This window comes from Phalacrocorax aristotelis, chromosome 7 (assembly GCF_949628215.1).
Source record: "Phalacrocorax aristotelis chromosome 7, bGulAri2.1, whole genome shotgun sequence".
NCBI classification, from domain to species: Eukaryota; Metazoa; Chordata; class Aves; order Suliformes; family Phalacrocoracidae; genus Phalacrocorax; species Phalacrocorax aristotelis.
Genome location: NC_134282.1, coordinates 54,372,272 through 54,397,520, shown reverse-complemented (window position 1 = coordinate 54,397,520; position 25,249 = coordinate 54,372,272). Strand labels below are relative to the sequence as shown.

The 25,249-nt window shown below is 54.8% G+C and overlaps 1 long non-coding RNA gene across 7 annotated transcripts; it reads right to left on the bottom strand.

The window, feature by feature from the left end:
* Positions 1 to 12,000: 12,000 nt before the first annotated feature.
* LOC142060522 (uncharacterized) lies at positions 12,001 to 24,152 on the bottom strand. 7 transcript variants are annotated; one of them, XR_012661786.1, is made up of 9 exons: positions 23,490 to 24,146; positions 22,023 to 22,218; positions 21,788 to 21,875; positions 21,490 to 21,633; positions 20,961 to 21,225; positions 18,525 to 18,705; positions 16,399 to 17,507; positions 15,305 to 15,528; positions 12,001 to 14,859 (listed from the first exon to the last, which is right to left on the bottom strand). It is a non-coding gene; the product is annotated as an uncharacterized LOC142060522 (long non-coding RNA). The 7 variants fall into 7 exon arrangements; XR_012661784.1 differs by lacking the exon at positions 12,001 to 14,859 and having other exon boundaries at positions 14,908 to 15,528; positions 16,399 to 16,520; positions 17,273 to 17,507; positions 23,490 to 24,137; XR_012661783.1 differs by lacking the exon at positions 12,001 to 14,859 and having other exon boundaries at positions 14,908 to 15,528; positions 23,490 to 24,149.
* Between the last annotated feature and the right edge of the window lie 1,097 nt (positions 24,153 to 25,249).

Below are 25,249 nucleotides of genomic sequence, written 5' to 3'. Positions count from 1 at the left end.
CTCCTATATCAGGTATTAGGGATGCTTAAGTCACGCTAACTGGAAGAGACACTGAATAAATGAATCCAAATACTGCAGAGATGCTGTGTGTTTCCCCGAGCCGTGCAGCCCACCAGCCTGGGAAACCCTCTGCAAAAGCTGGTTTCTTCACTCACAAATCTGGCAAGCCTTGTTTTGGGGGGAGAAGAGGACCTGGAGCCCGAAGTGGCTGGGGAAACTAAAGCAGCCAGCTGAGAAGAGGTTTTATACATCCCTGCTCTCATCGTGGTGACAGACGAATGGCATCTTTGTGCGAAGAAAAACTGAGGCCAACAGGGTGCTGATGGAATCCCTGGGTACCACATCCTCTTCCTCCTGCATCCTCTCCCTTGGGCAGGGCTTCCCCCTCCCTTGAAACCTCTCGACGCAGGGGAATCCAGGTTTCAAGGGTGGGGGGAAGCCCTGCCTCTGCGTTCAGGCTCTTTGGGATCCACATCCCAGGGTCCCAAAGCCTTTAGCATCTCTCCCTGCTGTGAGCAGTCGCTGCTGGAGCTGGCGGAGCATCGGGTGCAGCCCCCCTTGATGTGGGAGCCAGCGGGATGGGTGCCCACGTATCTAGCAGCAGGATATGGCCCCATATGTTTCTCCTCTGCCTTAATTTACATTCCAGGAATGGATCAAAAAACCAAATAAAAACGGCAAGGCGATGCCAGCTCCTACATCTGCCTTTGGAAACCTTCAGCTGCGACCACTAATGTTGCCTAATCCCGGCCAGACAGCGCAGCTGAGAAACTCGGCAGCGGCGGGGTGGGGAGCCTGCCTGCGGGCAGAGTGCTCCCCTGGGGATCGCAGCCCCCTCCCATGGGGCGAGACCACCACGCTCCCTCCACGGGAATCCTCCTCTCACCACCGAAGGCCGTCGCATATGGGTGCAGGGCACACGGCTGCGCCGTGCTGAGGGGAAAAATCTCCAAGCGTGCACCCGCTTTGGCCTCGATTTTAATTGCTTGTGATGAAATGATGGCAGCGGGTCCCACCAAGGGCCTGCGCCTTCCAAAAAACCCCATTAGCAGCCAGGCAGCCCTGAGGTACATTGTTTTTTCCAGTGAGTTCATGGAGAGGCCGTGTTTCCCCCCCCCAGTCCCCCGGTTTTTGGAAGAGCTTCGATGTCAGCCAACGTGTTCTGCTTTGATCAACAAAACTGCACAGGCACCGGAGCTGATGGTAATAGAAAACAAATTGAACCAGGCTGGAAATGTTTAAAAAGAAACACACAGCGTGCGGGAGCCAAAAAGTGCAGCCCGGCGTGTCCCGTGCTACACAACGCAGCGTTTCACCCCAGACTTCAGGACATCAAACACCAACGGAGCCGGTGAAAGCCCCCCCTGCCCTCCCGTGCCACCAAAGCACAGGTGGGGAGGTTGGTGTTTATTAGGCTTTTGCCCTGCCAGGCCCCCTCACCCTTCAAATACACCCTTAAAATGTGGTTGACTCGAAGCTACTGGGGGATGCAGGTCTGCAAATCCTCAGCGCAGCTCCCCAGGGGATGTGGGTAGTGGGCGGGGGGGGGGGGCAAGGAGGTGTCTGAGGGTGCTGTGAGCCCTCCAGGCTCCCAAAAGAGCTCCTAAACCTGGGATGTGGGAGAAGAGACCCAGAACACGCAATAAAAACCAGCTTCCAGGCACCCAGGGGGGCAGGCAGCATCTCCTCCCCGAGCCGGCAGGGGAGCAGGGTGGTGGGGAGCCCCGGGCCCATGGCACGGGGCCAGGGCCCTGCTGCTGCTGGCACCACCTCCATCCTTTCCCAGAGCATGACTGCGTGGTCTCTGGGGGTGAGCAGCTCCTCCGGGACCCCCAGGGGAAGGGTCCTGCCTCCTGCACACCGGTCTTCCCGTTCCACTGGCACAGGGCGCTCCCCATGGCAAGACCCAGTTTCCTCTCGGAAACCCTCGCAGCCCACGGGGCGTGCACACAGGCTCTGCGAGAGCCCAGGCGCGAGCCCTCCAAGCTCTGAAACTAAGCACAGGCCGGAGAGCTGGGCCCAGGGGAACCTCATGGGATTCAGCCAGAGCCAGTGCCAGGTCCTGCCCCTGGGGAGGAACAGCCCCCCGCACCAGCACAGGCTGGGGGGGACCTGCTGGAGAGCGGCTCTGCTGAGAGGCCCTGGGGGTGCTGGGGGGCAGCGGGGTGACCCTGAGCCAGCACCGGGCCCTTGGGGCCAAGGGGGCCAGCGGTGCCCTGGGGGGCATGGAAAGGCGTGTGGCCAGCAGGGCGAGGGAGGTTCTCCTCCCCCTCTGCTCTGCCCCAGTGAGGCCACACCTGGGGGGCTGCGTCCAGGTCTGGGCCCCCCAGTTCAAGAAGGGCAGGGAACTGCTGGAGAGAGGCCAGCGCAGAGCTGCCAAGGGGATCAGGGGCTGGAGCATCTCCCTTGTGAGGAAAGGCTGAGAGACCTGGGTTGGTTCAGCCTGGAGAAGGGAAGGCTGAGGGGGGATCTCGTCAATGCCTATAAATATCTGAAGGGTGGGTGTCAGGGGGATGGGGCCGGGCTCTTTTCAGTGGTGCCCAACGCCAGGCCAAGGGGCAATGGGTACAGGTTGGAACTTGGGAAGTTCCACCTCAATATGAGGAAAAAATTCTTGACTGTGAGGATGACGGACGGGGCGGTGGCACAGGCTGCCCAGAGAGGCTGTGGGGTCCCTTCCCTGGAGACATTCACCCCCTGCCTGGACGCGGCCCTGTGCCCCTGCTCTGGGGGTGCCTGCTCACGCAGGGGGTGGGACAGGGTGAGCTCCAGAGGTCCCTTCCAACCCCAACCAGGCTGGGATGCTGTAAAAGGGTAGCTCCAGAGTGATTTGGCTCCCAGTTGCTCTAATGACATCCTGACAAACCCCACAGAAAACCACACAAGCCCCAAACCGATGTGGATCTCCCTGAGTGGTTTTGAGCTTTAATGGAAAGGGCTTTGATTTACAGCCCCAACGGCCGCTGCAGAAAAGGAGCCGCTCTCCAAATGGCGAGGGGCCAGCAGGATGGGCCATTCACGAGCTGTAATCCGGGGTTTTTAAAAAGAAAATAAAAAAATAACGAAGCCTAATGAACACGAGGATGTCTAAAGGGGTTAATGATCAGTCAGAGATCTGAGTTATTCCCAGGCACAGACTCAGCCTGAGCGGAGGCGCAGAAAGGGGGGGGGTTGCAGGGTGAGGTATTTGTGGGGCACAGGGAGTCTGTCCCTGCTCTGCCTCTCCTACGATCCAGGGCTGAAATTCGGGGGCAGAGCACACCGACACACCTCGCCTGCCGAAAGCGGGCAGCCATCTCTTTCAGCTTGATAATGGCACCGGCGAGCGGCAGCACAGGGGCTTGGGTGTCCCAGGGCTGCTCCATGGACCAGCGCACGCGTGCTGGTGCCGTCACACTGTATATACAGCACGGTGCTATAGGGAAGCTCTATAGACTCACCCCCCAGTATAACAATAGTGCTGCCTGTCTGGCTGCCAAACCCTATGGAGCGTCGTAACTGGCCTATTTTCCATTACAAATTCCTCTGAGCCATGGAAAGATTCAGATTTATCGTTATTTATTTCTTTACTCAGAAATTTGGTGCTGACTCTTTCTCACTCCGCCTGTTCTTCCCGTACTCGCCGGCATCGTGCCCGACCTGGCAGGTCCCCGTAGGGATTGCCGGGCTGCCCTGTAATGTTCCAAGGTCATGCCAAAGCCTCTTTCATTTCTATTTGCTCTGTCCCACCCAGTTTTCGGGTGTGTGGCAGGAACACGTCTCTTGGAGACGAGCACACGCAATGTGGGGAGCCGCTCCCCGGCCGGAGCCACGTGCCCAGCCTGTTGTGCTGCCAGGGCTGGTCCCTCCCCACATGTCACATAAAGGACAGGCAGAACCTGAAAACCAGTCCCATTTTGGAAGGGATGGCAAACCGGGGAGCTGCAGGGACTGCTAATGCCTTCCCTCCTCCAATCCATCCCTCATTGCCAGACCATGGAAGAAAAGAGGTTAGAAAGATGTAAAGTAACCCCATGTGCGATGCCAGCGCAACCCTGGACACAGCGCTGGGGAAGTTTAAGAGATGTACATCCCCGCCTGTGCCCGCAGCAGCCACGGTGTGGGGAGAAGCGCTGATGCTACGAGCACGGGCACCGGTGGATCCGGCGGCTGGGGACACCGAGAGCCCGTCGCATGCCCGATGCTGGCTGGAAGCAGACGTGCAAAGACACCTCGGTGCGGGCTGAGGTCTGCTCCCAGGACACTGCAGATTATCCCATCGGCGCAAGAGCCGCCCGGCTCCATCCAGGGTGGCAGAGGGGTATTTTATTTTTATTGTTGTTAAAAATTGGGTTTAAAAGACCGAGGAACCAGCTGGGGCTGACACTCGCCGGCTCATTTGGAAAGTGCACCCTCTAGGCCAGGCAAGGAAAAAGTTTACAGTTCCCAATATTTTAACCCTAATCCCCGACAGAAAATCAGATTTGGGCTGTAATTTGCATAGCATGTCTCATGATTTCATTTAATCTGCCCAATCCTCTTACGGAGCAGAACAGCATAAGTTATCACAGGCAACGGGGCTGCTTAGAAACTGCAAATCCACCCATCCAGCAACCTTGAGCTCTGTGGTTAATCCCGCTCCTGCCAGTGCACATCACGGCGGAGGAGGCAGGGGATGGGAGGAAGCGAGGCGAAGCCCCAGCCCCGCTCCGGCAGCGCTGGGTCAGTCCCCAGCCTCCCCAGAGCTGGGGTGACACTTCAGGGCTTTGAGTCGCTTCTTTCCTTTCAGGTGATTCGCCTATCCCCAGATCTTATTAGGAACTGAAATGCCACCCCGACTGACACAATACAAATCTGCGTTCAGCCGTGTTTGCCTTCCAGAATTAGCTTAACGCAAAATTTCCTCCTAGCTGGAAACTCATGCGGGGCTCTGCTGCCGCCCGACTTTTGTAGTTAATAGAGCATCTACCAAAGCCTTCAGGCTTCACCTTTAATTTGTCCATATAATTACAGAGAAAATGTATTCTTCATAGCGATCGGATTCCAAATCGATTCGGCAATCAGAGCCACGTCCTATTTTTCACTTAACTCTTCATCACCAGTCCCGCTCCCTCGCACTCCACTTGTGTACCAAAAAAAACCCCAACCCCAACAAAATACTTTTTAAATGATTTGTTGTGATCGAATAACTCCCCCCAAATACCACAAAGTATTAAAATCCCTACTTCAATATCCTTTATCCTTTAAGGTTCTTTATAATTCAATAAACAGGATTTCAAATCCTCCCCAAACCGGGGTGGACTTGTTCTGCGCTGCCGTTCCGGGCCACTCTTCTAATGCATACTCTTATTAAGCTGTGCAAGCTTACAGCTCTTTAATCTTTTCGAACACATGTTGAGAAGAATAAAAGCAATTTTGTTTGGGAAACTGAAGGCCATGTTCAGCTGGAAATAAGCTTTTTCTATAATCTCACCTCTTGCTTTACAGAGCCGGCTCCGGGGCTGTTACCCAGTAACCTCTGAAAGGCACCACCTCGCTCCATTCATTTTCTCTCTTCTTTTTTTTTTTAATTGTGGGAGGGGAGAATTAAGGAAAAAACCCTAATTTTGGCTCTTTTTCCCCAAATCGGTGCAATTTTACGATTTCTGCCCTCAAAATAATCTCAGATCTGGGCTTCCTTTGGCTCAGAGCTAATCTGGATGTAATTCTCCTACCTCTGCCTCTGCCCTTGGCAACGCACAAATACAGATTAGAGGGTTATATAAATGTAATTTTCTAATTAATCATTTCAGGGCCGGCCGCCACATTTTTTTGTGTACCAACAAACACACATAAAGTTCAACTGTGAGCGAGGGGAGGCTTTATATAACAGAGAGGTTTCTGCTCTGCATCTGGAAAATAAACTGCCCCTTCACATCGACCTCAGCCAAACCCCACAACGCGACGCCGGAGCAACCACCCGCTGCCAAACCATCCCCCAACCTGCACCCCAAAACCCTGCCGGGGCTGGGAAGGGACCCCCAACCCAACCCCCGAATCGCCGGGGTTTGAGCCGTGTTGCTCCGGTTTCCCGGCGATTCCGTCCCGCCGGGGAGTGATGCTTCGGCCCACCTGAAATGCTAGTGGAAACCTGAAAGAAAGAGGATTTTGTTTTCTTTCTAAATATCGCGTGGAAAAAATGCTTGCACGGTCTCTTTAAAAATAAACTGAAGTGTTCATTAGTTGGCCTATTTTTTCAGGTGTATTCTAATAGCACTAATTAACTCTAAGGTAGATTTTAGCACTTCAGCCTCCCTTTCTGCCTTCAAATGCCAAAACAAATCTTGCCATAATTACCAGCAATCCTTTTCATTACCGGCTGCCTAATTATCCTATTAATAGCACATCCTAAGAGACTATATTTGCTTGGCAGGCAAATATTTGTTTTTAAATTAGCAAACACAAAGACAAACTGCTCTGTTTGCTGAAGGATTTTGAAATGCAAAATGGTTTATATTCACGGGAAAAAAAAATTAATCCAAGTAAAACCAAATGCTTAATCCATTTGAAGCATTTGAATCTTTTCAGTGCGTTCAACAAGGGGGAGGATAACCGTGCCAGGAGAGGTGTCTTGGAATACCTTTATAATAACACGCCTGTATCTGGTTAAAGGCTCCTGTTAGTTCTGTCACTCGGGGAAGGGCGCAATGCCCAGCAAACAACCGGGAAACGGACCCTCGCAGCGAATTATCTAGCCCAGAAGCCGCTGTGCTTCAGGAAACAAGGAGGAGAGTTAATTATTCATCCTATAGTTAAGAGGAGAGGTGATAAAGGACTTCAGCAACACGGCCCTTAGGAGCGGAGGGCGGCGGGAGGCACCGGGCACTTCTCGGGGCGGTGGCCCAAAGCCGCTGCGAACCCTCCATCGCTGGGAGGTGGAGGATGCTGAGATGCTCCTGCGGGAAGGCGACGGCAGAGTCCTGCGGGAATCTCCTTCTCCAGAGTTCAAACCAAACGAGGACCAACACGTTTACCTGCAGCAGGGGAACTCCTCTGACATGCTTGCAGTCTATGTCAGAGCACCTGAATTATTTATGGACCTAGAGGGGCTTTTTCCCTGTAGGCTCGCAGAGCACCTACCTTCACAGGCACTATTACAGGCAGCTCTCTTCAGAGAACCAACACCTTTTTTATTTTTTTTTAAACCCAACTACTTCTTCCCTGGGTTATAAAAAGGGAAATACAACCTCATCTTGCAAACCACCGAGACGAAGGAGATAAATGGGCAGCACTTCGCAACTGCGTGTTACCGCAAGCTCAGGGGGCACAGGCAGGCTCCCAGGCTGAAGGGGGGACACCCACATTTGGGGTGAACATGCAACACAGGCTCGCACCTGAACCCCTGCTCATTGCCTGCCCCCTTACACCTCCCATAACCTCCACCGCTCTCGCTTTTTCTCTGCAGCTCAAGGTGGGAGGAGGGTTAAGTGTGCGGCTCTTGCTTCCAATTTAAGACCAACCTCCCATGCTGTAGCCTGGGAGATCTCAGTCATCCTGGAGCGGGATATTATATCTCTCTGGATCTGGTCCCGGTGCCTGCCTGCCCCTGCTTGGGTCCCCTGCCGCCACCACCACCGCGGCCACCACGGCGTCCTGCCTGCAGCAGGCAGCACCGCCAAGGAGCTTAGGGGAGTTTATTTGGGATTGGAGGGCGCAGCCATAGGGCCAGTCTGCTGCTCCTCCCTTGCAGGGACCCCAGCGCTGGGTAACCAAACCCCCTCCTCCCGGCCCCTTCCCCGGCCAGCCAGCAAAACCCGGCAGCCAGGGCGGGCTGAGGGTGCAGGGCGAGGGACGCCACGCTGCGCGGCAAAATGAGTCAGTTCCTGGGAAATAAAAGGTTAATCAGCCTGCGCAGAGCATTGCCCAGGGTTTGCTTGAATGACTCAAGTCTAAAATATAGCGGCGGCCACACCGAGCATACAAAGGGGCTTTGCAAGCCATTATGCCACATCGGAGACCTGGCTGAGACCACACATGTGAGAACAGCAGTAAATAATGCATCGCTGCCCCGGCCAGCCTCCCTCCTTCTCCCTTTCCTTTTAGCCTGTCAACCTCCTTGTCAGATCCCGGTGCCAGGCTGCCCGTTTGAATAAGCACCGCGGGATAACAAATATCAAACCCCTCCTCTTGCAAAAAAAACCCAAAAGAAAATAGACAAGAGGCCGGTATCGCTGCGAAACGCAGCGCCCTGTCCCGCTCCTCGAGGCACACACCCACCCCAGTGGTGTTTTATAGCCGCCGCGTTTCTCAGGCCATGGGTCAGGTCGTTCGAGCACCATGGGCACAGAGATGTGCCTTGGCTCTGAAAGGTGACGGCGACCACCCCGACTCCGGGACCTGCCAAGCCTCACCGGCACGCTCGAGTGATCCTTCCCAAAACATCAGGTTGGTACCTGACCTGCGTCCAAGCGCGCTGAGCGTGCGTTCGGCACCCAGCAGCGATGCGCGGAGGCTGCTGGCGGCGGGTCCGTGAGGCCCCCCGGGGACCACACTCCTCCTCCCACCCGTGCCCGGCGGGAGGAAGCACCACCACTGAGAGGCGAGCCAGGACAGATTGTGCACCCGCGTGTCGTGTTGACACTGACTGACAAATGCCTTTGGGAGAGCGACAGCAGGACGGCGGTGCCTGCAGCCCCATCAGCGGCCGACAAGCTGCGCGTCGCCGGCAGAGGTTTGTCAGGGCTGCCACCACCTGCTAATTACATCACGGATGAGGATGAGGTTTGGGAAGAGAGTGAGTTGCCAAGCTCAGCATCCTCGAAGTGAAGGAGAGCCACCAATTCTGCAGCAGCAGGACACAGGAATTCAGGACCTCCTCTGTCTCTGTCCGACACGCACTAACACGACACTTGGCACAACTCTGTCCCAGTTTGATTCAGGGATGTCAGGAGCAGAAGGAACCACTTTGCAGACTCCTGTGCTGTGCCAGGCCCAGAAGCTCACCCCGAGCTCACCCCTGAGCTCCCCGGAGACTCTGACGATGCCTGGGCAAGCACCGAGCCCCGGGGTCTGTCCCCCTTGCTTGCTACGTCTTCTCCCAGCAGAAGGCCCTTTGCAGGTCTGTCTCCTCTCATGGCACGGAGAAAGAGAAGAGGGTTTCTGGTAGCAAAGCCTCGGCCAGCATTGGCAGCACCCGCTGCTCCTGAGCTCCCCGGAGAGGGCACAGATCTGAGTCAAACACCTGCTGGTGCCCGCACGGGACCAGGCAAGGTGGGATGGGGCAGCAGCTGGGTGATGCCCTCAGGGGCACGAAGGACTCATCCCTGCGGATCCAGGCTCTAGATCACTTCACCCAGTAGCAAAGAGAGACAAGTACCATTGCAAAAACATCTGGTGGCGGCCAGCTGAGCTGCTGCGGACACCCCTGTAATCTGGTGACGGGTTGGGGCAACGGCATACAGCATACAGACCAGTGCCGCAGCACCACGAACTGTGCCCAGGCACCATAATAATGAAAACTCCATTACAGGGTAAATAGGGTTGGGGTTTTTTGGTTCCTCATAACCCCCACCTCATGACCCGGTGCGTTACTGGGAGCAGATTGTTTTCTCAGGCCTCCAAAATTCATATCAATTCTATGAGGAACCAAACCTCCCTAAAGCAGAGGTTGCCCCTGTCTCCTGAGCAGTTTCTCATTTTCCCTGTGGACCCCAGAAGATGAGCAGACCTTGAGCTCAAAGGGTTTAACCCAGCCTCCTGAGAGGCCAGGGGCTCACCCAGGGAGGAAGACTCTCCTCTGCCTCCCCAGGCGGCTGAAGGGGCCCTTTCCCGGTGCTCTGGGGCTTTTGCAGAGGACCCCATCCCCTGTTCCCACCTCTGCTCCGGGGAGCCGTGCAGGATGGGCGCATGCCCAGAGCCTTCCCGGCCCGCCAGCAATTTGGGGCTGTTGGGGATGTTCTGGGTCCGTTACTCAATGATGATTCCCCTTCTCATGTCCTTTTGGGTCAATATCACAAGTATTTCATATTTAATTGTTCTGGTGATAAGAGAACAATTCTTCCAGCTCCTCCAGCACCTTAATTAACTCGTAGTGCGTGTCTTGCTCTGCACCTTCTGCAGTGCTGTGGCCAGGCCACCTAAATGCGATGGCTGAGAAACAGTTACACCCGGCAACCTTATAAACGCCAGTTTTCTGGCATGGGGGAAAGGTGCTCCCCTTGACAGGGCTATGGGGGAGGCACATGTGGGACTGGCACCCCATACTGCTCGGGGAAGCGGCCCCAGCACGGGTGTGGGCAGGGATGGAGGTGCTGCCGGAGGAGCCGGGTGCTCACCGATAGGCAAAGCTCAGCAAAGCTCAAAGCAACACTCTGCAGGGGGAGGCTTCCCACAAGCCTCAGGGGTCCCCAGCGCCCTTCGTGGGTGGGAGGTGTCAAGGGGCACCTGCAAAGGCTGGGGGAAAGCAGTCCTGGCACTGGGGTGCGTGTTTCTGCAAGAAACCCCAGTATTAGCAGTGGATGATGCAGCTGGAGCCCCCAGCCAGAGCATCCCCTGGAGCTCCCCAGCTCCTGGACACCCAGGGCTGTGAAAACAGGGCAGAAACTCCGGCTAGAGCCTCTCCAGCAAAAGGGAAAAAGGAGAAACCAGAGGTAGAGCGCCTCATGCACCAGCAGCAGGAAAACAAACCCGGCTCCCACAATTCACCGAGGTTTGTTTTCACCTCGCGCGGGGTGGGAAGCAGATGGCGTGCCGAGGGACGGCGCCCGCCCAGGGGTCCGGCTCGGTTCTGGGTTTGATGAGCTGCGCACATGTGAAACCCGAACATCTGCAGCGCCATGTGGTGCGTGCAGCGGGCCAGGCACAGCAGCCCCCCGCACCCACCAACCCGCAGCTAAACACCATCAATTATTCATGACCGAGTTATTTGTGGTGCAAAGGGTCCATCAGCGACTTTGATTAAAAACCCAATGAGTAATGAATATGCAAAAGCAAGTGACTGCTCCGAGGAACAGATTTGTCAAATTGTCCATACTTCATCCAGATAAAGAAAAATCTCAAGAGGTCCTGAAATTGAAAAACTTACCATCAAATCACAGCATTATCTTAATGACTAAATCCCCTCTGCCACACAGACACTTCGCGTGAATCTGAATAGGGAAATATTTGTATCTTAAATTCGAAGTAAGGGCAGCAAGAAGAGTGGCGCGCACACAAGAGGAAATGTGATTTTAATTCACATTGTGACTCCACAGCCATTTAATTATTTTAATTAGGCTTAATTAGTGGTAAATTTACAATGATATGCTTGATACCTGGCATTAAATCTTTCATGCATAAATGTTTTGTTAAAATGAGAAAATAGGCACGTGGCATTTTGCCAGCAATTAGTGCTGAATGCTCTAATGAAAGATTACTGCTCTGCCGTGATTCATGATGACAGGCAGAGCCGGGGAGTTGTTGTGTTTCACCAGGCAAACAATAACCCCGTCACCGTCACCTGCAGCCGTGCCCTGCCGTTGCAATGGGCTTGGACCGGAGCGGGGGGCATTGCTGCTCCCCTGGTGAGCGGTGTCCCCCTGCCACCCCTCCGCAGGCAGGGGGGCCGCTGCTGGCCCTGAAGGTGTCCCGGGGAGGGGACCGGCCAGCTGATGGCCACCCACTCCCCACCCCAAGGCAAGATGTGGGATCACCCGAAGCATCCCTCTCTTTTGCCAGGGTGGAGGTGCCCTGGGCTATGCACTGCAGGCCGGTCCCTCTCTGCCTCCCTCCGCAGGGGAATCCATCTCCATCCCAAAGACCCCATTGCCCCCCTCTCCCTGCCTCTCCACGGCCTTTTCTGACACCTCCTTTCATGCACCCCACACTCCCGGCGCCTGGATCTTCTCCCGCATCTTGGTGCGGTCATCAGCGCTCAACCGCGCTTCAGCTCCCCTCGCCTTCCCTTTTTGCTCCAGTATTCTCAGCCCCTTCTTCCCCACCTAGCTCCAGCTGCAGGAATCCTTATGCACTTTTAAAAAATCCTTTGAGAAAGCTGGAGGAGACATGATTTATTAGAGATACTTGTCGCATTTGAAGCACAGCTCTTGGCTTGCCGCAGGTCCCATGCTAGACGGAGCAACTCCACCACCACACAGGACGAAAAGAAGCATTTCCACCTGCTCAGCATGAAACACGGGGTTATTTTTCACCCTTCCCAGGAGGGGCTGCTGGAGGGGTGGGCGGGCAGGGGGACTGGGGAGGGTGAGCTGCAGCGGGGTGACTTGAAGGGCCGTTCAGTGGTAACAGGAGGATTTCGGTGCTGTCACCTCTCAATCTTACATGCTGTGGGATTTGGAGATGCTGCTGGGGGAGGACACCCCACTCCCAATGGGTACTGGTTATTTTGGGGATTTGGAAAGGGACTATGAAACCAGACCCACCTTTGGCTATTGCAGACCACAGGATCTGGGGGAGCATGGTGCAAGGACGATTCCCAAGTGTCCTTTGCATGAGCTGCCAGCTACCCCTGAGACCTGGAGGTACCAAAACACCTGCGCTGCCACCTCCTTCCCTTTTAAAAGAAACCCAAATTGGTCACATTCCCTGCCCGCAAATGCAACAGAACGGTTCAGTTTGGGTCGTGCCAAAGCTACCGCCCAAATCCAGACATATCTGCTGTGGAGTAACAGAAATGATTAAAGGACTGCTAAAAATTCCTTGGCTTTGTCTGGCTCTAATTGGAAGCAGTGCTAATGAGAGGCTGTGTGCGATGCCCGGGGTGCCTGGGGTGCCTGCTCCCCGCAGCTTGGGCGCAGGTGGGCGGGGGGACCCTAGCTAGAAACACCCTGCAAACACAGGGGCAGGTGGGGTGCACCCTATTTTCCTGAGCAAGCCTTACGTTTGCATTGCAAACGCACCCTTTGGCGCGTGCGGTGGCCGGGATGCAAAGCGAGCCGCCGACCCCGAGCAAGGGCTGCGCAGAGGAAGAAACCCACGGAGCCAGGGGGGAAAGGTGGTAGGAGTCGGTGCGAGAGCCGGCAAAGGTGGGGAGAGCGCGGGGAGCCCCCCGCACGGCCGCGGACCTGGGGTGACTGCCGGCGTGCTGCCGGTCTGCCTGCACGCCGCCTGTACAGCCTGCCTGGCGCACGCCCTGCCAGGCTCTGGGCACAGAAATGGGCGGCAGGTTTCTGTGCAAGAGCCCAGCACCGTTTGCTGCTCGGCCCCGAGCTCGTAAAATGATGGGAAATGGGAAATCATTCCACTAATCATGGCATTAAAGGTCGTAAGGTAAAAATAGCAAAAAATCCTCTGCCTCTAGCGTAGGAAAATTGCACCGGGCAGGAAGGCTGCTGAGCTTACTGGGCATGAGGAAAGGTGGCTTGGTTGGGTCAGCATGAGGGGAAACAGAGAGAAGCAATAAGGCTCTGGAGACCTTGGAAAGCTCTTGGCCGCCAACACGAGCGAGTTGTTGGAAATATATGCGGCACGACTGTTTGCTTTGCAGCTGGTGGCACACCATTTCCTCATTGCTTAGCAAACCCACGCCAAGGCCCGCCGTCACGGAGCAAATGAGGCGGTCAGGCTTTTTGGGAGAAGACCTTTTCCCTAGATTAGGGTCTTCTCAGTTTCTAAAGTGCCTCTGTCCAGGGAAGGGCAGCTGGAGAAGCACGAGGCTGCTCAGAGCCCCCAGGACTGGGCGAGAAGAAGGGGCGAGCAGGGAAATTAATGCTTTATCCAGAACTCGGCGCACAGTGAAGTCCAAGATACGGGTGTCCAGTGTTTCAATTACAAACCTGCTAGAAATCACAGGAAGATGAATTCCAGTATTTTCTAACTACAGTTAAAGTGCACCGGGAGGATATTAACTATCTCCCCGGCCCTATTGATCTTCCTGTCTCCTGCTACTACTGGAAACAATTAGAGGTCAATAAGCAACATGAGATGAAATTTACAGCTGCCAGATAAACCATTTGGAAATATTTCCTTGCCCTTTTACATCAGCGGTTCTGTCAATACCGCAATCAAATATTTTTTATGGAAAAGAAATCATCCTAGAAAATATATCTGTCCTGTCCCATGGACTGGGAGCACAGCATGTAAATACACAGCCAACGGCTGGCTGCTAGCAGCCCTCAAAGCAAAATCCAGCGAATAAATAGCAGTAAGACTTTCTGTTGTTACAGCACCGTCCGTCCGGGAGCCGCACTAATGCATTTACCCTCTCGCTGACCCTGCGAGAAGAAATAAGAAATCTTTCTCCTGAAGCAGCCAAGGAGGAAATTGGGGCATGAAAAGGTTGTGGGTGCAGTTTGCTAACGGCACACGTGCAGTGACCCCGCTGCCGGCGGGTGGGGATGCGGAAACGGCTGCGCGACTTCGCTGCAGAGCCCCTGGCTGAGGGCACGCCGCGGATGCGCGTGATGGGCCCTGCTCTGGAGCTCGTGCTGGCTGCAGGTGTAGGACACACATGTGGGATGCGTGCTCCGGGCACGCGCGCTGTAGGCACGTGCTGGATGCACGTGCTGGACTCCACGTTGGGTGCATGCATTGCACACACACGTTGGACACACGTGGGGTGCCCACAGCCGTACTGGGACTCCAGTGCATGCTCTGTGACTGGTCCATGGCCCCGCAGAGATGCCTGGTTGGGAGCAGGACCAAACCAGCACTCCTGGGGTCCTGCTGATGCAGCGATCGCATCCCTGCCAGCCACCTCAGCTCCTGCAGCCAGTAACACAGGCACCGTCATGGTGCTGGGGGGACAGAATAACCACAGCAGACCTGGCAAAATCGTGGCATCCAAGGCAAGTGCAGAGACATCCCGGGAGCGGAGGCACCCCTGCCCCAGGCCCCAGCACAAACACCAGGGACTCAGGACGACGCACTGGAATCTAATTTGGCTTCTGGCAAGAGATATCCAACCTGAAGAGATGCACAGTTCTTACATTTAAAAAAAAAAGCAATAAAGTCTGTGTATACATGACAGATTCACTAAAGAAGCAATTCACTGCAGTGCCATCAAGCAAGTGTACATACAGCTCAATTTCGTAAGGAATCATTCATGGTACATTTAGTAAGGCTCCAGGATGAATGGGCTGAAGCATTCTTTTGCTATTTATCTCCTATTTTCCTTGCTTGTTAACTCCTCCTCCCCGAACGCGGCTGTCACCACATTCCTAGCCCTGCCCCATCGAGTGGCCGTGCCAGGATGGGGAGGGCCGTGCCGGTGGGCGCCCGGAGCCGCTGCAGAGCCGCGGGATGGTGGGTGGGCAGGGCTGGGGGCCGGCAGCCCCGCGCTGCCAGAAGGGGCATCTCCACACACCCAGTACAACCTGCATTTGGGACCCTGCAGTCACACACTCCTCACCTGCAAACCGAGCCGGCACGAGGGCAGGTCCCCAACGGGGTGTCCCAGCAAGGCCTCCTCCGCTCCTGCATCTCCACCTGCATCCTTGGAGCCATCCTGGAGCCACCCCTGATCTCCCAGCCCAGCACTTCTCCTTCCCCAGGGCTTCGGTGGTCAGTTCTTCTGGGTGCCAGCTGGCAGCACACCACCTCCTCTTGCTTTTTCTCCAAGGCTCAGGAAAGGCTCTAGAATGAGAGGAAACAGCCTCAAGCTGCGTCAGGGGAGGTTTAGGTTGGACATTAGGAAAAATTTCTTCCCTGCCAGAGCGGTCAGGCACTGGCACAGGCTGCCCAGAGAGGTGGGAGTGTCACCATCCCTGGAGGTATTTAGAAGACGTGTAGACATGGCACTTGGGGCCATGGTTTAGGAGACATGGGGGTGTTGGGTTGACGGTTGGATTTGGTGATCCTAAAGGTCTTTTTCAACCTTAATGATTCTGTGATCCTATGAGAGGCTAATGGCCCATCTCCCTGCAAAGGGCTGAGCCAAACCTCCGAACGCAAACGCCAGGAGCTCCTGTCTTTGAAACAGCCCCCCAGCCTTTTTCCTGCAAGGTTCCCTTCTCCAGATGACCCTGCAGACGCCATCCCCCTCTCCCCGCCTCCGACCACCGCACTCCTGCCCGGCCAGCCCACCCACCGCCTCGGGGGTCTGCGGGTGCTCTGATGCTCACCATCCCTCCCAGCCTGAACAGCTGGGACATGCCACGCTTGTGAGACACCCCGCAGGTAAGCAGCACTCCAGAGTAATAAATTAAAAGGAAAGCTCTTCCTAAAACAGCCTTTCTCCCCCAAGACTGTGTTTAGCTGTTCCCTAGGTCCCACCGCATCCTCCCCGCCCGAGGAGCTGGGAAAGGCAGAGCCCGGCGGTGCCCCATCCCGCGCCACGCTGCCGCAGCAGCCAGCGAGCCGGCGGTGCTGGCTCCTGCAGTCTGAGCACGTCTCCCACAGACCCTGCACGGAGGCAGTCCATCGTTACAGGCTTTCTGTCCCCAAACGACCCCTGCATGCCTCCGGAGGGCTCGGGCTGCATCGATGGCTCCATCCTTCCAATACCTTGAATTTCAGCAGGAAGGGAGAGGTGCATCTGTGCGTCTGTGCCGCTGGGAACAATTTTGTCAACAGCACTTTAACATCCAAGTGATTCGCATCGCAGCTGGTACCGGGAGCGCTGGGAACTGCAATAAAAATAGTTTTATAAAATAAATTACCTAGCATTTGCATATACCGTGCATAAAAACACGCACTTGGATGCTGACACTGAAGACTCCCCAGGTCCAGGTCTGGTTTGGTAGCAACAAGGAGAATAGTAAACAGTGAAAAAAATCCACTCTCTCCCTGTTATACCAGATGGCAAACAAGGGCTGGAGCGGGAAACTTAGCACTTCTTAATTAAATACCACTTCAGTTCAGAGTCCAACCGGTTCTAGGTCAGCGTACAAAACTCTGGCTTTCTCTCGGAGGTGAGGGCTCACCAGCTCTCCCGCGGAGGGGCGACCAGGAGCCCGCGAGCAGCCAAACCCTCCCGCAGCCCCGCAGCGCCGGTGGGCGGGGGGCGGCAACCCGCATGCTCCGCCGAGGGTCCTCCAGCCACGCACCCGAGGTCAGCACCTGACCCTGCCCGCGCTACCCACCGGTTAACCCACAGGCATCAGCTGTCCCCTCCACTCCCTCTGTGCCTGTTGGCGGGGGTTTTGGGGACACCGGTACTGGGGTAACTGGGGTGCACTGGGACATGCTGCACCCTGGTTAATGCCGGAGGTGGAACAACACCGCAGCCGGCACCACGTGGATGTGCCAGCATCCTTCAGCATAATAAACCACAGAATAATCCTGCAAAGCCCCTCCAAATGCTTTGGCCGCCGATTCCCAGAAAGGCAGGCAGAGAGCCCTCTCGCACCCCTCCACTTGCTGCGCCTCTTCTCCTCACCCCACATTTGTGTGCCTCGAGAAGGCGGCGTTCCCCGGCTCTGCTCCCAGCCCCACATCCCAGGATCTCAGAGCGATAATCCCCAAGCTGCAAGACCACAAACTTCCTTATTCTGGATATTGACAGTATAAACCAAGGGGTCGCTCCTCCAGCAGGCGGAGAGCACGGGTCACAGCGCCAGACAGATAATCAGCGCCTTTTTCAAGCCTGCAGGCTACGATGAGTAACTTGAAGGCTGAGAAACAAAGGAGCCATGATCTTAAGTTATAATCATATATATGGTACCCAAATCTCCAGTCTGTGGCGTTGAGAGAGGCGGATACGGAAACCTCCCCGAAGCCCCTGCGGCAGATGCCCAGGTACTCGGTAGCTGCTGAGGGCAGACATCCATCGGAGCTATGAGCTCTGAGTAAACCGTGTGTATGGCCGTGCACGTGTGGCCCCAAAGCCATGCTAGTGACTACGTGCTGTCGAGGTGCTCCGGGTGTGAGGAAACACTCACACACTGGGCCCGGTGGGGGAAAAATAGGCTCCAGGACTGATGTGCCCTTCAGCCTCCACCCTCCTCAGGGGCCTTTCAGCACACGAGAGGGGGGCAAACAGACCCCCGGCAGCTCCCCGCATGCAGGAACACCCAGCTGCTACGGAAGATCCCTCTTCACCCCCCGGGAGGTGGGTTGCTCTATGGGACCCGCTCTGGATTGAAACCCTGGGTGCTCACCCACACTGGGTGACCCCAACCAAACACCTCCGCTCATGATCGCCCTGGGTGGCTTCATTTTATTTGCATTTAATTTGGTTTGCACTGCAGGCCCTCCCTGCCCAACCCCAGCGATGCCCAGAGCCCAGGCAGGGTCCCTCCATGCTGCTGTGATTAATAAATAACAATAATCAGCGGTTCATGCCCAGTACCTGCACCGCCACAGTGCAATAAAAGCTAATGATAACAGTAATTTAGTGAGGTCTGAAACACTTTCCTAGAAGGTCTCTTTGCCAAAAAAGCAGCAGGCTTCCCCCAAAACTCCGGGCTGCAGCATCCTTGGTGCCTCCGCCCAGACCGCAGAGCTCCAAGGGAAACTGCTCTTCCAGGCCTCTAATACAATTTTCTTTACTAAACTCCTGAGCAGTGATACATAGGAGTGCTAACGGCCTGCGAGGCTCTCATACATCATCTGCTTTTTACATTATTAAAGGACTGCGTGGGTGTTTTGGAGGGCTGGCCATGGAAAAGGCATGGCACGTGTGCTCCTACCTCCGGGCTTCGGGATGCTTAGAGCAGCTTGGCCAGCCAAGATGAAAAGCGAGTGCACAAAGTGTTGTTACCCGGGTGCTTTGGATTGCCGCTGGCACCACGCACTGGGGTCGCCCCGTTTCTGGGCCTTTTAAAGAGATCGTTGGCAAAGAGAAAGGCCTTGAAGCTGTCCGAAGCTTTCCTGGATTAAAATAGGAAGGAGACAAGACAATTCAGTGTTTATTTTGGGGGACGGCAGCCCCGGGCAGGGCTGGGGATACTGGCACCTTGGGGCTGAGGAGACAAAAAGCTGGGTCCCTGTTTCCCAGAGGTAACACCAGCCCTGGCTTGGGAACTGGGACCCCCCCCCTTCCTGCAGCCTAACACTGAGATCTCCCAGAGGGCTGCAGCCCCTCGAGGTGTGGGAGGTTTGTGGTTCTGCAGGCAAAAAAAAAAAAAAAAAAAAGAGGATTTTTTTTTGGATACACACTCTTAAAATCGAGGGTGGGCGTTTTTAAATGCCAAACCTCATAACGATGGTACATGAGCAGCATCCTGCTGGAGCCAAGGTGCCCTGTGTGGGAGACAGCAAGCCCTTTGGTGGTCCGAGAGCAAATGTCACCGTTTCAGTGGGGAAGCACTTATTTGAACAACAGCAAAACCCTTATTTTACCAAATCTTTTCAATTTCGAAAACAAACTTGCAGTGAGGATTCACTATTTGACTAACAGACAGCTCTGCAGAAGGAGGAGATGGCTGTTCAGATAGCAAGGAATTTACAAAGCAACCTGTTGAAGGCTACACGTGTTCGGTGTAAGGAGAAGGAAGGGTAAATGCAGAGTGTGTGTGTTAGCTGCGACCAGGGTCTGGAGGGATTGGACATATAAAGGCTCTAAATTTGGACATTACAAGGAGCAAAATCCCTCTCCCCCATCCCAGCAGCCCTGACGCAAACCCCAAGATGCTGCTTCAAGACACGGGATGAGGGATCTTCACCAAATTCAAATGCCATTTCGAACGCATCACCCTGGGAAAGTTGCATGGGAGCCCTGGGTTCTTTGGAGGGAGCACCACAGCCCACCGGGTGAGATCTCTTTCCCCTCCAATTGCAGCCACATAGTATTTTTCATTCATGAGCCCTGTCTGCACCAGTTATTAGTGAGGCGGGAGCCTGGCCGCCTCTGCCCGAAGCACTCACGGCTCACACCACTGCTCACAGCCACCCTGCTGCTGGAGGGACGGGAATTCGGATGGTACGTTTCCCGGGGCCCCACCGTATTGATTCCGTGAGTGCAGACCTGGGTCCTGACCTTCTCCCACCCTCTGGGCTCTGGGGGGCACCAGGAGCAGCTCCTGGATCAGTGCATCGCCCTGGCCCCGTGCATCCCCCCAGCTCTGTGTACCCCCCCAGCCCCATGCACCCTGACAGTTCTGTGCATCCCCCCCAGCTCCGTGCATCCCCCAACTCCATGCATCACCTAACTCCATGCATCACCCAACTCCATGCAGCCCCCCCAGCTCCGTGGAGATCCCCCTGGCCCCTTGCACGCCCCCACTGCCTCCAATCTGGCAGCCAAGCTGGGGGTGCAGGGGTGTTGCCCACCAAAGGGGCGTGAGCAGGTGACTGCAGCTCAAATGCCCCCCCCAGGTGACAGGACACGCAGCTCCAGGACTGGCATGTGCTGCCTGATGCCTGCATGTGCAAAGCAGAGTGCAGGATGCAGGAGCTTTCCCAGGCTGCCGGTCCCGCACAGGCACCATCCAGTGGGTGCTGAGCTGCCTGAGATGCCCCTGCACCCCCAGGGTCCTGCCTGTGCCAGCACCTTGCAGGAAGAGCCTCTCTGGAAAGCTCGGGGTTAATAACATCCCATTCAAAAGGCTTTTTTTCTAAAAAAACAACATTATTTACAGCTTCCACCTCCTCATGGGTAAATCTGAAGCCACACCATTAAGCACAGACAAAAGCCTTTAACCAGGCTGGGGCAGGGGTATTCACAGCCCAGGTTGGGGGGAGACCTCAGCTCCCCATGAATGCAAACGTGGGGAGGCAGCATGCCCTGGTGCTGGAGCAGGGTGAAAAGCGGAGCATCCCAGAGCGGCCTCGTCCTTGGGAGCCACGCGGGGCTGAGCGTGACCCTGTCACCGCCGCCTGCCCCCCGTGACACAGAAACCTATTAGCCGCCTGGCTGGCAGACACCCACCAGCTGAAAGGGAGGCAGGCTCAGAAAAACCAACATCACTCCCCCTGGCCCCGCCACCCCCCATCCTTCCCACTCTCACTGCTACCCATCCTTTTATTAGCCATCCGGGGCATCCCTCCCCAGCTGCAGACACCCTTCCAGTGGACGCCCGCTGAAATCAAGTGTTCATGGATGGGGACAGAGGAGCCAGGCTGCTCCCAAGTTCTTCAGAGGGGCAGTTTCTCATTTCTGCCAGCAGTAATTGAGGACCACTTACCAGATGGAATAAACTGGCCGTTTCTTTAGGGGTGACAAAAATGAGGTGTCCTCCCAGCCGCAGCGTAGCCGGGGCTCGAGCATCGCGCTGCAGGGCTGTGAGCCTGCTCACCAGCCCAGACCCGCGTGGAGGGGCTCGGCTGGCCTCCTGCCCTCCTTCCTCTTCTTGGATGGAAGGAAGGTGGAAGGAGAGATGAAATCTTTCTTCCCAGGGCAGTCTGGAGAGCTGGTGGTTGTATTACACGACAAAAAGCCATGGCACCCCCCTGCAAAATGACAAGCTGCTAGAACTCCCTTTAATTCTTGCATTCGACCTTCATAGCATGATCTTGTTAATGTGGTTTGGGGGCTGAGCAAGCCCCGTCTCCCTGCATATAATTCAATAATGATTTGAAGAGCGAGATCCTCAGATGCTTATGTTGTCATGGAATCCATGAAATAAGATTAATCGGGGCAGAGGGAAAGAAAGTGAGAAATCAGAGCCTAGTTGGGGAGGACAAGAGGAGCTGTGGAGGACTGCCATCACATACCGATAGTGCTCGTGTGTGAAGATCTCCAGACCTCTTAAAACATGGAGAGACTTGCTACTCCTTCGCAGGAGGAGCAGCGTGTCAGTCTGCACAGGGTGTCAAGCAACAATTCACAGGTCAGGCACTCCTCCGGCAACAGAAAAGCTACGAGAAAATGTCTGAATTATTTCCTTTCCATGTCAGCCCGTAAAGCCCCTGCGTGCAGACCATGCTCTGCTGCAGGGAGCCACGCGGCTCCTGCCTCGGTCCTCGGTCCTCGGCCGGGGCAGAGCCCTGTGCACTGCTCCCGGTGCCTCACCTGGCCAATGGGCCATACAGCTTCCATTAGCTGCATTAATTAGGGGAACATGGGAAACTCAGGGATGAGAAACGCTGTAAATCTCCTCCTGCAAAGAAGAAAATAATTCTCGAATTGATTTTGAGGGGCCAGGGAGCGATCTGGGGAGCAAAGGGCCCTGCTCTGACGACCGTCTGAAACGAGGGGCACGTCTCGCCTGCAGTTAACAAAACAGCATCAACTTGGCTGCACCCACCTCGCCGTCCCGGGGCCTCAGGAGCAGATAATGCGCTTCTCCAGCTCCATCACACCAAGGCACCGGCCAGTGCAATGCAGCAGCATCTCGCCTGCCTGCTTTCCGTGCCTCTTTCTCTGGGCTTCGATGATTCCCTGAAGAATTGGAAGGCTCCTGGTCCAGATCGTGGAGCGCAGACAACCAAAAAGGTGTGTTTCTGTAGGTAAAATTAGGATGCCTGGATTCAAACGGGATCCCCAGCTGCTGCCACGAGCTGTGACCCAGCTGGTGCTTCTCCCCTGGGACTCCCCCCACCCCAGCACAGGCATGTGTTGCCACCCTCAAAATAATTTCCAGGGCACCTGAGCACTCCTGAACTGCACCGAGACAAATTCTGGTGTGCGAGCTAATCGCGGAAGGCAGCACTAAATCAAACCCACTGCTCTCGTTATATATCAGAGGTGGAACCGAGCCGTGACGTTCGGATGTGGATTTGTACAGTCCCTAATCTAGGGGTGGGCTGAATTTCATTCATATCCCGTCTGACACACATGCATCGGGTGGTCGGTTCTCCGGGAGGTGGGAAAAAAGAGAAAGCATTTTAAAAGGAAGGAGAACAACTTTCTTCTTAGGCCTCCTTAATGTTGCTCTGAACATCTTTCAGCAGAAATCACTCCAGAGATCATTTAGACATGCTAAGCTGATAATTTAAGCTTATAATTAAAAAATGATTTATTGACAGAAGATTTAGTGGAAGAAGTTGTTGGAGTTTCATGTTAAATCTATAAAAGTCCTCATCGACATCCTTTAGGCTCGAGGATTATTCATAAGAAGCCCTTATACCCAGAGGGGTGGGGTGCGAATATAATCTTTACACCCACTCCGTTTCCTCCCTGGGGATAAATCCTTCCCAGTTAATACTCAGATGGGGTAAGACCTGAGGAATCACTTCAGTTCCACACTTCATCCTGCATGCCCTTCATCGCTTTGCCAGGGTTCCCTCTGCTCACCAGCGAAGGCGAACCGGGGCGCCTGGGCTCCCTGCACCGTGCGCGTGGCTGCACGGCCCGGCTGAACCAGCTAAGGGCAGAAATAAGATCAGCTGGTGCAAGCAGGGACACAAAGAGTCAGGGAGGGACCTGATGAAAGAGAACATTGCTACGTGCTGCCGGGAAGGCGGGCTTGCCCGTCCTGCAGAGCACAGGGTTCGTAACCCACCTGTGATGGGGGCTGCGCACCGCAGTACTTTATGATGTTTAAAACCTCAGTTTTTTCTCTCCAGGCCATGCAAAGGCTGGGAAAGGACTTTAGGGAGTCATCTAGTCTGCCCCAGGGCTTTCCATCTACACCAGCGTGACCAGAGGCTGGTGGAGATAGGGAAAACCTGGTCCTGACGGAGAGCCTCCTGCCCACGGAGGAGGGCAACTCTTCCCACCGCCCTCCACGTTCGAAAATAGCACATCAAAATGAAGGGGGAGCATGGAATACCTGCAGCTGTGAGCAAAATCTTTAGCATCCCGTGCCACAGAGAGGCGGGCAGCGGCTGCGGCAGGAGGAGCTGCCCTGGGGAGCTGCTGCTGTGTCTGTAGGGCCTCCAAAAAATGCCTTTTGCTCCGGCCAGCCCCAAGCCCGAGCTCCGCCGTTCCCCAGCCACTGCCCCTCGGCCGCAGGAAGATGGCAATTAGAGCAAACATCTTCTGCAAGATAAGGAAAACGCTGTTTCCTGCAGACTTTACAACAGATTCTGCTCTTGGCAAGGCCAGAAGGAATCCAGGGAAATGTCGCTGGTCGCAGCAAAGTTCCTCCTTTTTCCTTTTTAACAGTTGTTTGAGGTCAAAGTCCTTCCTTGCGTGCTCTAAATATGCTCTGTCAACAGCGGTGGTGCAAGCGGGAGAGGTGGCACGTGATGGCCTTCTGCTAAGCAGTGCTGTGTTACTTTACTCAACATTTACTGTGCACGGTGCCCACAAATCCACCTGATGGGAGAAGGTAAATATTTCCCAAGCTGACGCTCTCCCAGAGGAATGCTCGCGCATCACTCAGCTATGCTGGAAATGAATCACCTTTCAAATATTTACTTTATCTCACCTTACCGTGTAATTACCATCTCAACTCCCCCACCAATTTTATTCTGTGAGCGGTTAAAGAGTTGGCCTTAAACCCGTGACGGAGGCAGCGAAGCCTGGAAATGATGAAGACGCGGGGATGCTGCGGGAAGGCAGCGCCCGGACTGCAGCCTCCTTCGCACACTTTTCCCCGGGACCTGCAGCCCGCCCCCGCTCCCAGCCTTGCTCTGAGCCGCAGCAGCCCCAGCGCCGGGTGGCACCCCAAACCCCCCCGGCCCCCCGTCTGGGGGACGCCCCGCTCACCCCTCTGCAGCGACTGTGACCCTCCTCATTCCCCTGGTTGGAAAAGTTGTAATCTAAGCATCCCGCAGCAGCGAATTATATAGCTTTAATTAGTATTTAATTTAGATTGCAGAAGATAACTATTATATGTTTACTAAATATCAATTAATTCTTTAAGATATATTTGTTGCAGCTCACAACAATGCGATAGATGCGTATCGGGCCTCCGTTAAACCTTAATAAAGATGTGCTTTTAACAATCAGCTTTTAAAGTGTAATAGCTATTGCACGAGATAAAATTAAAAGATTAGCCAGAGCCAGTGTGTGATTTTGATGCTGGGTGACGGAGCCGAGCGGCGGAGGGGCCGGGAAAGAGCATCCTGTCCTTCGTACCCCCCGCATCTCCATCAGCATCCTCCCCCAGCGCCGGGTGGTCCGGGATGTCCTGAGCATCCTCCTCGGCCGGAGCGCTCCTCCGTCCGTCCTGTGTGTTAAAGGCAGTCGAGTGTGAGGCAGAATATGAAACCGATGCTCGATCAGCAGTATGCGGATGAGAGGGGACTGTCACAAACAATGACTTTCTTTATCCCTTTGCGTTTTGTTCCCATGGCATGAAGGTCAGGAGGAAAGTAGATTTATTAAAGCATAAACAAACTGCATAAATGCTTATGGTAATTCCACTTCCGTTAAAAATACCGGTTATTTTTAAAGCTACTTTAAATTATCTCCTTTCTAATGAAAACTCACATGTAATCTGTTAGTGAGGGATGTCTGTTGAACCATGAATTATTCAAAGAAGTCTCTGTTCTGTTATCTGGAGTCTCTGGAGATTATTCCCACCATTGTCCGTTGTGATGGGTCATTATGCACTCTGTGAATTTAATCTTTTAGGCTATCCAG